This window comes from Dinoponera quadriceps, unplaced genomic scaffold (assembly GCF_001313825.1).
Source record: "Dinoponera quadriceps isolate SergipeBrazil2010 unplaced genomic scaffold, ASM131382v1 scaffold1565, whole genome shotgun sequence".
Taxonomy (NCBI): domain Eukaryota; kingdom Metazoa; phylum Arthropoda; class Insecta; order Hymenoptera; family Formicidae; genus Dinoponera; species Dinoponera quadriceps.
Window position 1 is genome coordinate 1,321,748 of NW_014556124.1, and position 16,196 is coordinate 1,337,943.

Genomic DNA, 16,196 nt, shown 5'->3' on the forward strand with positions numbered 1-16,196 from the left:
GGGACTCGTGGGAGTCGCTGCCGATATTCAAGCAATAGCCGGTAGCGTTACTGATTATTCTTAAATTGATTATTATTTCGGAACGATAATTATCAATCGAGATTTCGCGCGAGATACGCCTCGTATCGAATGTATCGATAAAGATGTATCGATATCAACGCTTCGACAGTTGCAACCGCCGCAATGGCGGCTCGGCAGTTGAATACGGAAAACCGTGCCGCTTCTCCCGCGATTTCGGCTCAAACGTATCGAAGATGAGTCTCACGCGCCGGTTATCCCCATCGGGAATGTCGAAAGTAAGTATCGTGAGTTTACTACGACAAAGTCAAACGGTCGCTGAACGCAAATTTCGCGATGATAAAGCGGGGTATCGCGCGTCCGCTGTATTCTCGGCAGTTCAACGTTCCACAAATCGCCCCACAATTTAGGCTTTCGCCGAAGGTGAATCTCGCGCTCAAAATATCGCTGGAAACGCCGAAAGCTTCGCGTGTCGTCGCGTGGCGAAGCATCGTCGAAAAGCCGCCAAGAGCGAACGGCTGGTCGGGGGTGCTGAGTGAAGTTGGCGCGCATAACTCTTCGAGAATCACAATCGTTGCAACATGGCGATCAGTTACGGGACGGATCGCGACGCTACGGTGCGGAGCCGAAAAGTCGTCCTGTATTTCACGCTTTTCGGCTCGCGGCGAGAGAGCTTCGCAAATTCTCTCTGCCTCGGGAGTGCCGAAAGTGTTTCGCGCGTTCCTGCGGAGGAGATTTCGCGAAACGATCAAAGTCAAGAGTGAAGACATTTTGCGAACGGGGACCGTTGAGAGTGCCGAGTGACGTGCCGCGCGTTCGTCGACAGGACAGTTCGAAGTTCGCGTCTTCAGATCGCTGCGTTTTTCTCTTTCAATCTGCGTTCGAGGGAGACGTTCGCATGCGGATGATCGAGAGTGAAGAGTACCGGACGAGAAGTCGCATCGCCTCACGACGATTCGAACCTCGAATCGCTGCGTTCTATGCTCAAGTACTGTGGACACGGCGAACAAGATGTCGGTAAGTACCGATTAAGTAAATACTACAGTAAGTAGCGTGTCTTTTGCGTGCGAGGTCGTATGTTTCATTTGAGAGTTCATATCGGATATAAAACGAACTGATTAATTTAAGGCATGGAAGAAACGGCACAAGATCGCGTAAAATCAAATGTGAACAAATCCCAGACGACGTCTTAAATCGGGACGTAAGATGTCTGAAAAATCTTATTTACTTAAAATGTCTTTAAGACGTCTTCCAAAAACGTCTCTCAGACACTCTCACGATTCGAAAAGTTACACGATCGCTAAAATCTCCGAGTTCACGTGAAGTTTTTCACGTTTCGCCCTAGAGAAAAATTACGCGATTGCTGTTAAGAACAGTACATGAAATGCGAGAAGCATCCTTTTTCCGCACGCATTTGGATTTTAATTCGTCAATTGTGTCGATTGTACTCTTAACTTCTTAGCGCGTCGCTTTGCATATGTACAAAGCTGTATTGATGCTCAATCTTCAGTCCCCGTTGAAATTCGAAGTGTAAACGCGCGGGTTCCTGCATCTGCAAAGCACGTTGTTCAAACGTATTTCGCGCTTTCACCGTCGGTAAAAGGCCGAATATACAAAAAAGGATATTTTTAAATATTTCTCCAAAATTCCTAAGATCATGAGTAATTACTGAAAAAAAAAAATTGAAATTTCTAGAAAAATGTGTGCACTAAAGAGTGTTGATTCGCGAAATTGTTAAACGGCGCGTCCTACGAATCCGCGCGCGAAATTTGCGCGCGCAGCGACTCGACGGGGAATTAAAGAGGCTCGTCGCAAAATTGCATAATGTCGGTCGCGGGTCTTCTTACAAAACCGCGAAATAATGACTAGCGTCGCGTGTACTTTGCCAACATACCCGGTGACTCCGCTCGTCCTCGCCGCCGACGAAGATTGTGTGCTTCAATCTCGGAGGCCCCCCGAATTAAGGCGGGGCCCGGGTCTGGACTTCAATTTCGCGCTCGATAGCTCTCGCAAGACCGTACTTGGTGTCGTGATCATCCGAAAGTGAACACGATACCCCGAGCGAGATTTCGAACGAAATTCGACTTACCGTGTTTAGGAGGAGTCCGGGGAGATGCACGAGCGAGTCGCGTAATAACACGTTTGTTGCACTATCACACTTCCACTTCTTGGCACGATGAGAGCTCGCCGGCCGCTTCGAAGTCAGTTTTTCCTCGGCAAAAATGCCACTTTATAGAAAAGTTTTCGAGTAATTAACAAAGCAAAAATTCTCCGCACTAAATTTCCGAGAGGCGCGCAACGATCGGAGCTGGTAAAATCGGCCGAAGCATTTGTCTCGCTGTTGTTTTCAGGGAATCATCATTTCTCCTTGAAAAAGCTATATGTGTCAAGGCCGGCAGCATTGTAAAATCGATGCTATTTGCGAGTGCATTATTACGATACGCAGAACGAATGTGAGGAAAAAATGGTTTGCGGCTTTCTCTCTCGGATAAGTGGCGCATTGTCTATAAAACTTGAGAATTGGTTTGGATACCCCTTTCCCTTTCGCCGTCGAGTCGAGTTTAAACGGTTCGCGCGAGACTCATCGCCGATGGGTGTTGTAAAATTAACGAGGCGACTTCAAGCTACTTTCGTGTGGCGTCGCAGCATCCGTATGCGCTCTCGTTCGGCGAATCGTCGTCACTGTTGTTGTCGTTGTCGCCGTTGTCGTCTGTCGCAACGGTCGGTGCACGTGCACCGCATTTCGTTCCGCTGTTCGTACGGGCAAACGGATCAACGATTGACGAAACCAATTTAGATCCACGGCTCGTCTCTTTGTATGGCCTATAATGGCGCGTGTTATGTGCTCGTTGCGTCTCGCATGGTGATTGCTTCACCGGACCACTTAGATAGAAATATTTCACGGCGATTGCAACGTTACGCCGGTGATCGACTTTTCAAATGACGCCGAACGCGGGCCGCATATTAATCCCCCTCTCCCCCGTTACGATACAATTGAATTTTATTTCTCCAGCGTATTCATCGCGCTCAGTGGATCTCGTTAAACCGCGACTTTTCGCGAGCTTTATTTTAACGACAGATTTTCCTCGGTGAATTTAGAATCGATTAAAATTGCATGCCGACTGATCTTGTTCCTCGAGAGGATTAGCACACGTGGCTTCTTAAATTACCTCGTTCAGCCGACAGCGAATGCGAAAAGCGTAAAATTCCGTATAGCGATCGCTAGAATGTAAAACCGTACAATCGATTGCGCCCACGCAATCGGTCTTGCGCGCTAGTCGTAAATTATGTCCTACGTGCTGAATGACGAAAACGCAAGGCGGATACGCTTGAACTCATGGTTATTAATGACGAACATTCCACGACCCTGAGAGTCCGTAGGACTGACATCCGACGGATGTTATATGCATAAACGAGTAGCCAAAAGTCATCCTTACGATGCAACGCTGATTAAATTATCCTCCGAGCCGCGATGCGGCCTACGTGCGCCGAATATCAACGTCACGCGTCGCGTTTTACGCGACAAATCACGTCTATTTGTCCGTGTCGCTCTTTGCTCCGTTGCCAAGGCGTTGTGAGGACGCAGCCGCGACACATCGGTCGTCCGATAAATCCAAAGTGTCGCGAAGCGAGGATAGGTGATTCGATTATATTCTAATAATAACGACACCGTAGAATTATAGAAACGTCAAGGCGATACCTTTGTTATCACCGAATTCGGAGTTCCCGGATCTCAAATAAAGAGACAGAAGTCGCGAAGCTCTTGAATGTCCATACATATTGATGGAATCGCGAAATAATCATTCGGCTTGGGAATTTCTACGGGTGTGCTTCCTACAAATATTTATTCCGTCAATATTTGCGGGCATTCGAGAGGAATCGTTTACATACTTAATCGAACGAATGACAAGATAATTAAAGATGTCTTTTCGAGCGCTAGGCACACGATTCGGCTCAGCTCTTATTTATCATACACTTCTCCGCTGTCGCGCGAGAACCTCGTAAATCACGAGACGATACAGGCGGTCCTTACTTCCCCATTATTAATCTTGGGTTAGCCGATCCCTCGCAACGACGATTCTCATAACGAGAATTAATAAATCGCGGATGGAAAGAAAATCGTCATCCCTCACGGCGGATAGCCACATTAATCCCAAATTGGCCAATCCGGTATCGCCGCGGCCGATTCCGTGAAAGTCGGAAAGTCGCGACCGTCAGAGCGGAAACGATATTCCTACACGGCGGACGCGACGCGATCGCAAGAGATCCTTCATATACCGGAACTCGACGGAATTTCTTCGGTTGCGGAGCCGAAGTCGTCGTTTCTGTCACGGTACTAGCGATTCGAAAGTTGGGAAAACGCGCGATTCAGAATGCCAGCATTCCCCTTCCGTCGGTCAACTTTTACTGGATTTTAGCAAACTGGATCGAAGGAGCCTTATCTCCGAGAGAGATGGAGCTCAATGAGCACAAAAATTAATTAGAAATTCTAATAATATAAAAATCGCTCACACGCATACACAACATTGATCCTGGAATAACAAGGTTCATATATAGCAAGGTCGGATTTGATCGGTGGGAGCATTTTGTAACTTTTCGACTAATTTTCTCAACCAGACACTTTTTATTCTCACGATAAGTTAGAAAATATGTAAAAATAAATATATCGCAAAATATGTAATATACCTAAAATATAAAGCTTCATAAGCGCGTGCGCGAAGGCGTTGGATCCGATCGAATGCGACCCGACTTTGTCATTCGACAGTTAAATTAAATCAATTAAACGTTAACATTCACTTAAATTTGCAATTTTGTCAGGTTTCTCGCGGTTTCCACGCATCGAAATGTTCCAAATTCTCTAAGATAAGATATCTTGATCAAGTTTTGCTTTTCTCAGGCGCGTTTTCTCGTGATCGCTGCGCGATAAGCGAGCCCTCCAAGATCCCTGATCTATCAAAGGGCTCGCGAATGCGTCGTGAAAGCGCGAGTGAACGCGCAAAGGTCATTGAGGCCGGTTCGCGATTCGCGTCACGACTTGTCCTCGATCGGTATGCAAGCACTAAGTATCTCGCGCCGAGCTGCCTTCGACATTGAGGCGGCTCGATGCCTCGAAAGCGAATCTCAAAGGTCGTCAGACGAAGTCTGCTTTCCGCAGCGTTCTCACTCCGCACGATCCCGATATTTATTACGCTTCATGACCGCTAATAAAATCATTAATAACAATCGCCACTAACTTCGTTTCTCGACCATTTGTGTGCGGGAGAGCTGAGAATAATTTATCTAATGAGATTTATACAGAGTATCGAAGAAAAATGTCCGAGACTTTAAGGGCGTGCTTAAATGAAAATTTGACTCCTTCCCGAGTCGAAGTTTTGATGCTATTCTGATTAAAGGTTTAACATAGGATCGAAATTCCATCTCGGGTTTTCTTAATATTCTAAGTATTAATTATCACTCGCATGCAAGAGGATTTAACGCGAGCGTTCACATGAAAATTGCGCAGTTTCAATCCTAACTGCAGCTCCGCGGGCTAACGCGTTATTATGTTTCCCTATAATCGACATTAACCTCAATAAGAGATTATAAATGTTGTTCACTCTAATATGACGGAGTTAATTTGCCCGTAATCCGTAGCACTTTGTATCGATTACGTCGTCGAAATTTGCAGTAGACCGTTCCACCACTGAACTACTACCGCAATTAATCACGTCATAAATTATATAACGTGATACAGCCGTGCCAGGATTAAAATAAGTCGCGACTGCGTTTAACAACAAAGTTGAGACCGGTTCGGCCTGCATCGTGAAACACATTTCGTAATCGGAAATATAACGTGTCTCGGTCTTCGGAAATCTACGCACAGTTTTTCGCGCAGTCGCGCTTATTAAACCGCCGTTAATCGCCGTATTTACCATAATCCGCGACGGACCGAGGAACTCTCCCGTTATTTTTGCCGAAAAAAAAAACGTGGAACTCGGGCGAGTCGCTCGCGCATCGACAATAGATCCTTTCTACGCTTGAAATTCAGCCTGCAATGCCTTTCGTGTGAAGTCAGCGCCGGCCACCGCCGCGTTCCACGGCTGTCCGTGAGAGCAACGGACGATAAGATTTCTATTGTGGGGCTCAAAATAGTTGGCGCGTGTCCAACGCAGGCGCCTGCTTTTCGCCCTGGCACTACGGTGCGTCTACCTTTCTTTTTTCCCCGCGACTCTCTAACCGCACCTTGCAACGGAAATTCAACTCTAGGCACGAGACCACCGTGAGATTTAGCACTTTGACAATTTCACTCGCCACCGGTGAGTCGAGCGTTATTTTATGCCCGAGGGAGAGGGCGTGGGTAACGATAATGCACGTGATGGAAATGGAGGCCTCAATCGTCTCGAATTGATTAACTGTCCGCAGATATATCACCTCTGGCGCTGTAAAACTGCATCTTACATCGCGGAGAAAGCTCGGGAAGTAACGATATAAATTTGCTTCAACGCAAACTCGATCGGTCGGCAGGAAATCGGCGGGAGTCGGCGTGAAAAGAGGAGGAGGGAACGATAAGAGGCAATTCCGAGTCGAAATTTTGCCCCTGTGTTAAATCTTTAATTCTACGACACAAGGAGCTGAGATGGAAAAATAAGTTCAATTTCAATTCTAATAATATAATATAACCCGTATTTTGACCCTGACGATGTCTTAAATTTCTGTTTTAGCGTCAAAATAGGCTATGAAGGTAGCATTAGAATTCAATCTGTAGAATGAAAAGTTCAAGAGAGAAGTTAAAAATTGTCACTATCGTCAAAGTAGGTTTTTATTAGTAGGCGCAAACTATCCTTAAGAGCGTCGGAGTAAAGCATCAAGCAATTTCGATTCGAGTTTATGCGGCTCGAGTACTTCACGCGTAGCGTGAGTGTATTGAATACCCGTAGCTGCGTAACCAGATGCTGAGGATAAGTCACCTTTTCCATTAGCGTGTGCACATTTCTGGAGGCGCGAGCAAAAAGCTTGAACTTAATCGTTAACTCGTGATAGTCGCAACGGGCGATCGAAGTTCCCCGGCGGTGGCAGTTTAATGGCCGGTCTTATCGTTTCGCCCCTGCCTGTCCTGTCTCGCACCTGAAACGCAAGCACCTTCCAGGACTGTGTAATTTGCTTGGCGCGTGTAATAGAAGAACTGGCGTGCGGATTCGCGCGGTTTTCTCGCTCGGTTACGTCACGAAGGTCAGTCTCCGGCGAACGATCGTTAAGGTTAGGCGTTTCTACCTGGTGGAAGTGCTTCTTCCTCGCACACCATCGCGGACGCTCGCCACCTCAGGGGAGTGCGTCCGTGCGTGCAGTCGCAATGCGACCTTGACGGGCCATTGCCCCGAGATCTTCACGGAGACAGTCGTTATGTATCTCTCTCTTTCTTTCCTTCTTCCCTCCTTCTCTTCGAGAAGCACGAGCCCTCCGTGTCATACGGTTTAAAAATATCGCGCTCCGCGTGAGGGCGGCGCAGGAAGACGCGAGTATTTATTTCTTCGCCGCGGACGAAAGAGCAGGGCTCTATCAGTTGGGGGGGAACGCGCGAATCGTTATTAATAACGGCGAGTATGCACGTTAGATCAGGCTCAATTTCCAAGTATTTCGCGCGAGAAAGAAGAGAGATGGAAAAAACGGCGGAAGTTATTCATGACTCAGCGCGATATACGGTAATTTTTTTATGCAGTAACGGGGTCAAGTTGGTAACTCAAGCGGAAAAGATCACAGCTACGAGCCACAAATCGCGTATTTCGAGCGGCTTTCGGCTCGATTCGCATACCTTACGTAAGAACGCGGGGATTATCTCGCGCGCCTCTCACACCGGCGCCTACGCCCATCGGCGGTGACGTCTCGGTGAGCGAGGAAGTTACACGTTACACATGCACGTGTGCAGCGGTATCGCTTTCTCCGCGAGAGGAAGGCCTCCTCCTCTCCGCCGCTTGGAACGCGCGTGAAAGCGAGCCCTTATAGAATCGCGATCGCTGCTCGTATCGACACCGCGTTTATTGCCGATACCGTGTAACGCAGACTCGAATTCGCGAGGCTGCTTGGCGTCACGCTTCGTACATCCGATAATTATCTAACAATTCCAAGCGACGCATTCCTCTCACGCTCATCTCCTCGAAACACGTAGGCGGACGTACCGTCGTCGAACGTCTCGTAGTACTTGAGATTCGCGTAGCTCGCGCATGACGACTCGCTCGTTCACAGGTTCGACGGATCTTGCGCTTTAATTGAAGGATGATCCACGCAATAACGTAATGGTGTCACATATAAGAGGCTTAAATTAGGTGTAATTAAACAAGGTGACCGAACCGTTTGTCAGACGTTATGTAAATGCTTTTTGTACGCACGTGCGCGTGTGTTCACTGTTCGTTTGCAGTTCCGTTGCGCAAGCCGTCCCTAGGAGAAGCGCGCTCGAGTCGAGAGAAAGATCAATTAAGAAACTCGCCTTTTTCGAGAAAAGAGGTGTAAAGAAGGTGTCGAGCAGCTCGTAAGAAACGGGAGAGAGAGAGTCCCACAATTCGAGCCGATAATCCGCAAGTATTGAGTGCCATCTAAATCGTTCGGCAATATTTTACCGTACGGTAAAAATGAGAGAAGAAGAAACACAACGTCTTGAAATGATCGGTTTGAATGTTCTTTACAGCGGTCGTTCGCACATTATCGCGGGAGCGCGTTCCAACGCGACGGGCAAAATGCGCCTTCGCGGGCGCCGATTAACGCGTGCGACTCGCAAATCTGTTTCACCTTGTGTTCCAACGAGCGCTCAGTCTAATTGTTAGCACGCACGTTTAGCACCTTGTGCAATTCCCAACGTCGACACTTTTAGTACGCTAGCGCGAGAGAAATAAAAAAGGGGAAAGAAAAAAAGAGGCGGATCCGTGCCAGACACCATAGCTGGCGCGGGATTTATCCACGTATTGACACGTGATTCGCGTAAGTAATAGAAATTAACGTGCGTCTCTTCGTCCTAGACATCGTTCATGCTTCTTTTTTTTCCGGTCATCGAGGCCATCACGAGCGCATCGTCGCAATCGCATCGCCTTAACGAACGCAAATGGAATACTCAAGTGTCGGGCCCGTTTTCATCTCGAACGTAAGTAAACTCGATCCGGAATCGAGAATTCGTCTCTACGTTTTAACCCTGCGAATTCCATCGAACTTGAGGAATCAATAGAGAATCTTGATGTACGACATTATACAGACTCCATTGTTCTTTGTTGTTTCAAGTGAGTTACTGCCGTTTTCTCCATGTATCGGGGCTTAAAGAAGAGGACTCATATTTCAAACTTGCTTCACATTTTCTCGATTATCTCGATATATGCGGGGTATTAAATTTTAAACATAACACTTACGAATATATTAATGGAATTTTCCTTTTCAAAGAGAAAAAGAATTTAGTTGACTTCAGCACTGTTGCCGAGTCTCAGAGTCCGCGAATTATCAAGACACAGTTTGACAATTTACCGTTCACGTTGTACAGTTCCGAGTTGTCGGCTCGCGTATAACATACGTTTAGAAAAATATATTCATCCCGTGAATATCGCCCACCTTTCGATACTTCCAGACAGATGTTCTTACTTTTTCTTCATATTCGGCTTCCAGTAAACGATAATTTCGGGCGTTAGTTAATTCATAATTCCACAAAGCCCCCATCCCCCATATGATTCCGTTCAAAGCAGATACTATGGAACTATTCAGAATGAATTCCGATTGGAACTATTCAGTTATCCTATAGATTTTCTCTTACATTTTACAGGGAATGATGAAACAACTCCGATCGGAATTAATTCCGAGCGAGTCCGCAAGAGTAACCTCGAGTAATATTGAGCTCGAATAAAACTTGAACGTTCTAATTCTCGTGAAATGTAGTCAATAGGTTTCGATACGTTAGACTAACGAATAGCGGATATCAACGAATATGCCTAGATACCGATACATATCTGCGTATTTAACAAATATCGCTGGATTAATCAGAACGTACGCACGCACATACGCACGCGCAACGATATATTTTGTAATGCGACCGTCGCGTTACACTTTTCACTAGAATAAAATGCTCCTTATATATTGCAGTGAGGCACCGCGAGCGAGGCAGCGCGCGCCGGTGCGCGTACGTTCGTCGGGACGAGGCGTAGATTGCAGGAAGGCCTGCATCAGCATTAAAGCGCATTACAACGTCCTCGGCGCGCGTTGTCCTAATTCGCTCGTCGTTACGAGGAGGGCCGTCGTCTGCAGGACGTGCAATTGCATAACGGATCAGCGCGCACCGGTTGGAGTGATTACACCAAGCGGCCACTCGTAGCCACCGCCGATATTTCTGGGGCAGAGAAGTCTTTCGCGCTAAAGTCGGTGAGCGGTAGTAGTGCGATTAATATGGTTTATCAAGCAGATAACTAATCAGGCAATACATAATAAATAATGTTAACGGAGGAGTGAACACGGAGCGCAAAAAAAGAGGCAGCGAGATTAACGCGCGGGTACAGGCAAATTCGCGCTTAGAATGCACGCTTGCGATCTTTCGGCCTCGTATTCGCAACGATTCTGTGCGTTACGCCGTAAAATCGGACGGAATCGTAATTTCCCACACGCAGATAGCAAATCTGACCATCAGATGAAAACACACGAGTCATTTATTAACAAAGTGACGGATATAGTGCTAGGAGTTCTACGGTGTATCAAATATTGCATATACGCGAGAATAGACTCGAGGGGGTGGGAGAGGGGGGGAAGAAACGAAAATTATTTATGATAACTCAATAGTCAATTACGCATCCGAGAGAAGTCGCGAATAAAGTCTGTTACGAAGCGCCGCCGTTAAAGCGACGTTAAATCACGGAAACTATAATTTTCCGACGTGAGAAACAATTACTTGACCGCGACATTGTGAAAAATTAATATTAAAAACTATTAGACGACGAAGCGAGGGAAAATAGGGAAAGAGAGAGTGAGAGATAATAAAAGCAGCTTTTTAATTTCCGCAGCACACGCGCCGTCTCGACGCGTTAATTGCAAGGCGCGGCGCGCGTTAATTAAGCATGTCATACGTAATGGCGATCGCATATTTATTAAACGCGGGTTTCTCACAAGCGAGCGGAAAGCTTCTCGCGACTCGAGGAAAGTGTCGAAGGACTCCGGGTGGAAAACGCGGCATTGGCCGACCTTGCGCTGACTCCGCGAGATCGAGCGCGAAACGAACCCGGAGCGCTTCCCGTCGCTCCGCGACGAGAGCGCGCTCGCCGCTCGGTGAAAATGGAATGGTCCACCCTCCGCCGTTTCCCGGAGGATCGTCGGCGAGAAACGACGACTTTCGATCGGTTTCTCCTGGCAGGATGCGATTTTCGATACGCGCACCCACGATCGAACGCGTCGCCGATCAGCCGTAGATATCGAGGCGAGGGGAAAGTGCAACGGTCGCGCGAAAGAGAAAGGCCGCGGGAAAGGATACGTATTCTATGATAGCGCGACCAGCCCGGTCTCCTCTCGGTGCATCGCCTCGGTGACCTTTCGCCGTTACGAAAGATTTAATACTTACGTTTGACGGCGACGGCGGAGACGTCGGCGACCAAAAACCGGTCCACATTCGGACAAGAATTGGCATCCGACGATCCCGTTGCCCGGTGTCTGGCCGGCCAGGAATTCCAAGACGACATCGTGAATCATAAAGATTTCGATTCGGGAATTCTCATTTGAATGTATGAATATACGTGTATGCGTGCGCGCCGGCGTCTCCGACTCGGTCGAGTCAGGCGAGTTTTTAGCGCCGTGCGTTATCATTCGCTGATTGATGCCACGCAGAAATGTGCGCGCATTGTGAATGAGAAATTGACTTTAGATCGAAATGCACAAATGCGTATACACTGGACGCAATATTGCTACATCAGTTGTTTGATATCTTTGTTAACGTACACGGGGGCAAACTTCTACGTAGAAAAGTCGAAAACTTGCGGTATTAAGTAATAACTATCTTATATATTTTATTTGATTCCTCTACGTAATATTTATGAAACTTTATTTTTCAACTAATTTTAACAACTTCTTAGAAATTGTACACGGAACTTACGTAACTCACTGAGACATTTTTCCTTTAATTAACAATCGCTCGCGGTAATTCTGTTTCTCAAGCGCCACGTCTTCTCCTCGATCACGAAACTCTATTATTCGCTCAATGTTCACAACGTGATGGTTTTTGCGACGAACCTTTAATTATAAATATGTTTTCATCAAAGGTGCCTTCCGGGGACCGACGTCCCTGCGGAATGTAGTATAATAGGTAGCAGAAAAGGAGGAAAAAAAGAGAAACGGCGAAGAAGCACGGCTGCTCTTGTATAGACGGCGAAAGGATACTCACTCCGGACATTTAAATATCCCGATGGGCTCGATACATAAACAGCGCGTTGTTTCCTCGCATTCGCGATGAAGTAACGAATAAAGAAGCGAGCGCGATTACGTCACGAAATCCACGAAAGTTGGCGTGGTCTCTGTTTGGTCTGCCGTCATTTCGTCACGTCACCAATTCCATTCGACATTGCGCGCTCTTCGCTGATACGCGCCCGCATCACCGATGAAGCGAGCTCTATTAATTAATCGTAACGGTAAATCGTCTTTGTCCGCGCATAACTTATTCGCGCGCTTCGCTGAAATGCCAACCGGTCTAATGATTAATCGCGCGGCATTCGCTACCAGTATTTTCTTTGACCTTTGCGTCGTACATCGCGAAGACGGGGCAGCAAAGGAATCCCGACGACGAAAACAAAGTCGTTCGACTCCATACCCTCGATAACGCCGCGGAATAATTCTATCAAGTAGCGTCATCGCGTCACTATGATGATCGACGCGTAGGAAGAGCGCGTCATTAGCGAAATCTCGTCGGAATGTTTATTGTGCAACAACAGTATGCCTGCCGGGAGGATTCACGTATTGAAATTTTGCCGCGGTAAAACTCATTTGCAATTAAACGGATGCGAGCGAGCCGATGTCCCCTCGCGCGACCTTTTACGACCTGACGGATATCTTCGCGAGAGAGGAATTCATTGATAACCTCCCGTGAGTGTTTCTGTCTGATGATAATTCTCGAGATCAGTTGTAACCAAGATATGTAGAAATTTTCCTGCAAACCTTTCGTATCGTTTTAAGCCTTTGAATTACATTAGAATGAGATTTTCCCGATCGGGGTATTGACACATTCGGTACGTAAAGGCTGCAAAATTTCTGTGTCGAATAAGTATCTACGCTAACTGACAGCTGTCACTTTGAAATTTCTAATCGTTTTCGTCACATATTGAGTAATGCTCCGATTAATTTTCGGGCGTACTTTCACTGCGCAAAAGCATTTATAATTCTGTGCAATCAATAAGACGTAAATTTTGCGGAAGAAAATCTGCGAAAGAAAAGTGTTCTAGTCGGTAAAGTCGGTAAAGTTTTCAAGTTATAGCGTCCCTTTAATTAATTGACGACCGATAATCTCGCTTGCTTCCGACGGAATCCGCCAGCCTTTGGCCGAAACGCGAAAATAATCTTGCACTTTCGATTGTTCGTAATTCGCGACTGGCGAAGCCCAGCGAAGCGGACGACATAATCGCACGCGATAAACTCCGATCCGTCGATTTATCGACGAGTCGATAGGCGAGCATTCTCGCAGACCGCTTTTAAACAGCCAGCCGATTTGCTTAACGGCGCACGCAACGCGCAGATAATTCAGCGGATGCCCGGCGACGACCGGCAGCTATTAATTATGCCCCGAAGGTTCATAGCTGCGTGCAAGAATGGCGCTTTAAATAATTTATTTCCGATGCGCGCTTACGGGCGATAAATAAGAGAAGAGCCGTGGCGGCGCGCGCGGAACCAGATTACGGCGGCGGCCGCGACCTGTCGTTAACGTCGGTGATTCACGACGTCAGAAGCGCAGAAAGGATAACGCTCGTTCTCTCTCTTTCTCTCTCTTTATGCACGCTGACAGTATCCTGCGAATTTATGGTTTATGCGCTTCGTGATAAGAACTTGCGCGCGGATCGTGCACGCGTTAACGCGCCTGCGTTCGCGGCGTTGCATGATTTCTGCACTGGATGGTAAAAGCTGCGGTTGCGTTGCAGAGATGGCGACTTGATTACTCCGATTAATGGGATTAAATTTGCGGGGAATGGTCAGTTGCGAGCGCATTGTGTTTACATATTAGATACGAAAATACCAATATATCGAGGAATTTATTAAGCGGCAAATATTTTTGCCTGTTCCATCAGTAGATCTCATTGAAGATTTACTTATCCATTTTGTTGATTCGCTTTCGCGCAATTTTATCGAATTTTTAACGATCATCGGAATTATTTCCCGACCGGACGTTGCGCAAAGTTTGCGTTCGCGGTTCTCGCTCTTTTTTTTTTTTTATTTATGCGGAAGCAGCGAAACACGATCGAGAAGCAATCAGAGCGCGCGGTCGATTAGAAATTGAATCGCTCTCGCTGCCCTCGGATGGTTCGTCGTATCCGCTATTTTTTTCGGTTTGACGCTTTCGATCCCTAAAGATAACTTCCACCATCGAATCCGTCGCAATTTTCACATTAACACATTGGCATGGGACATTTTCTTCTTTCTTTGAACTGACATCGATATCATCGAGTCAACACTTTTTACACATGGCTGTAATGTCGGTAACATATATCAATAAAAATGAATCGTTCGTTCTGTCCTTTCGAGAGATAAGGAATCTGCTGAAATAAGTAAAAGTGACATTCTCTCGTACCTCTTTATCTATATTTCCGGCTTGGTCACATGTATATCTTGTGATTACGTTGTGTGATTAGCTATACCTATATCATTTGTGTACAATTCTAGTTTCTTCATTTTTATCGTTCGTAAGATACCGCTCTTTGCGAAAGATATTGTACCAAAGTGAAATGATAATCATTGTACCAAGGTGAAGGTGAACCTTAAATATCCTCGAAGAATAAAAATATTTTGCTAACGACTAGATAAAGAAATGATAAAAGTTTGTATTTACAGAAAGTAAATCGTCCGAAGTGACGATTAATGATACCAATACGATTTCTGTTGGATAAATTCTTCTCTCTCTCTTGCACTCTCATGTTGTAAAGATATTTCAAGAGACAATAGGAATTGCATCACCTTGTATAATACTAAATACAATACTCCCTCGTTTAAACTCATATTATTGATCGCTACTATACACATATCTGGTGACAGACGTAAATTTATATATTATATTGCCGACATTGTGACACGAGAAACACTCGGCATTCCTTCTTAATGATTATTTTATAAATGAGCTTCTTGCGTTTAACAGCGTAACGAGTGACGAACGGTTGCATTCCGAGTTTGAAAACGACGTGCATAAGACCTTCTTCTTAAAAGTTCGCGAGGATTTCGCAAGGACGCATCGAGAGAGCTCCCCGCGTATTAGAAAGATAAGATCCGCAGATAGTCATCGGCGCGCATATTATAAAGAAGACTTAACAACTCTCGCAAAAATACGAAGTGACATCATGCTAAGTAACGACTGTCGTATCGATAATCCTGAGGTTGTGTCAATTTTCTAATCGTTTGTATTAGCCTTTTTAATTAGCGTTTTATCCGCGTTAAATGCGATAAATTGATAAAAGTTCAAGTACGCTTCTCGAACCAAAAACTGTTACACAAAAGATAAATGTTCGGCTACTCGCGAAGAACTTAAAAGCTATAAAACGGAGAATGACTTCGATTAGAAGAAATTAGAGGAAAAAACGATGCTGCATTACCTTCGTCTTTACAAATCGCGCAAAAGAAGTCTCTCGATGAAGTTGACCTCTTAGATGTGCCAAATGGAACGAAGAAAAGCGGCGATCGCGTCGCGATTTTTTGCAGGTCGACGCGAGTCGTTTTGTGGTCGATGATCGGTTCGTGCGGATAAACGGAGGCGCAGTTGCGGCATAATCGACGAGTCGCACAAAATTGCGCGATTAATGACGATGGCGAACCGACCGAATTAACGGTAATGACGGACGGTTAACTGGACGATGGATTGGTTGTGGAAGCGGACCGAGAGGAGGGTTATAAATCAGGATCAATTTCTGCCGGGCGATCATAAACGATCGTTCTAGGCCGCGATTTAAACGGTAGTTGTTGTTTAGCGATTACGAATGTGCCGCTTGTTTCTGTCCGAGTTACCTCCT

At 46.2% G+C, this 16,196-nt stretch overlaps 1 protein-coding gene across 4 annotated transcripts in view; it reads left to right on the forward strand.

Annotated features, from left to right (window-relative positions):
• The first annotated feature begins 217 nt into the window (after positions 1 to 217).
• The window catches only part of LOC106746739, a 40,276-nt gene continuing 24,297 nt past the window's right edge, over positions 218 to 16,196 (forward strand). For 2 of the 4 annotated variants that reach the window (XM_014623658.1, XM_014623660.1), the window contains exons 1-3: positions 8,130 to 8,571; positions 8,678 to 9,127; positions 10,108 to 10,383. The gene's annotated coding sequence lies outside the window, so the exon portion shown is untranslated. Of the gene's footprint in view, positions 1,036 to 8,129; positions 8,572 to 8,677; positions 9,128 to 10,107; positions 10,384 to 16,196 lie in introns of those variants that run through there. The other 2 variants (XM_014623659.1, XM_014623665.1) reach the window with 2 other exon arrangements.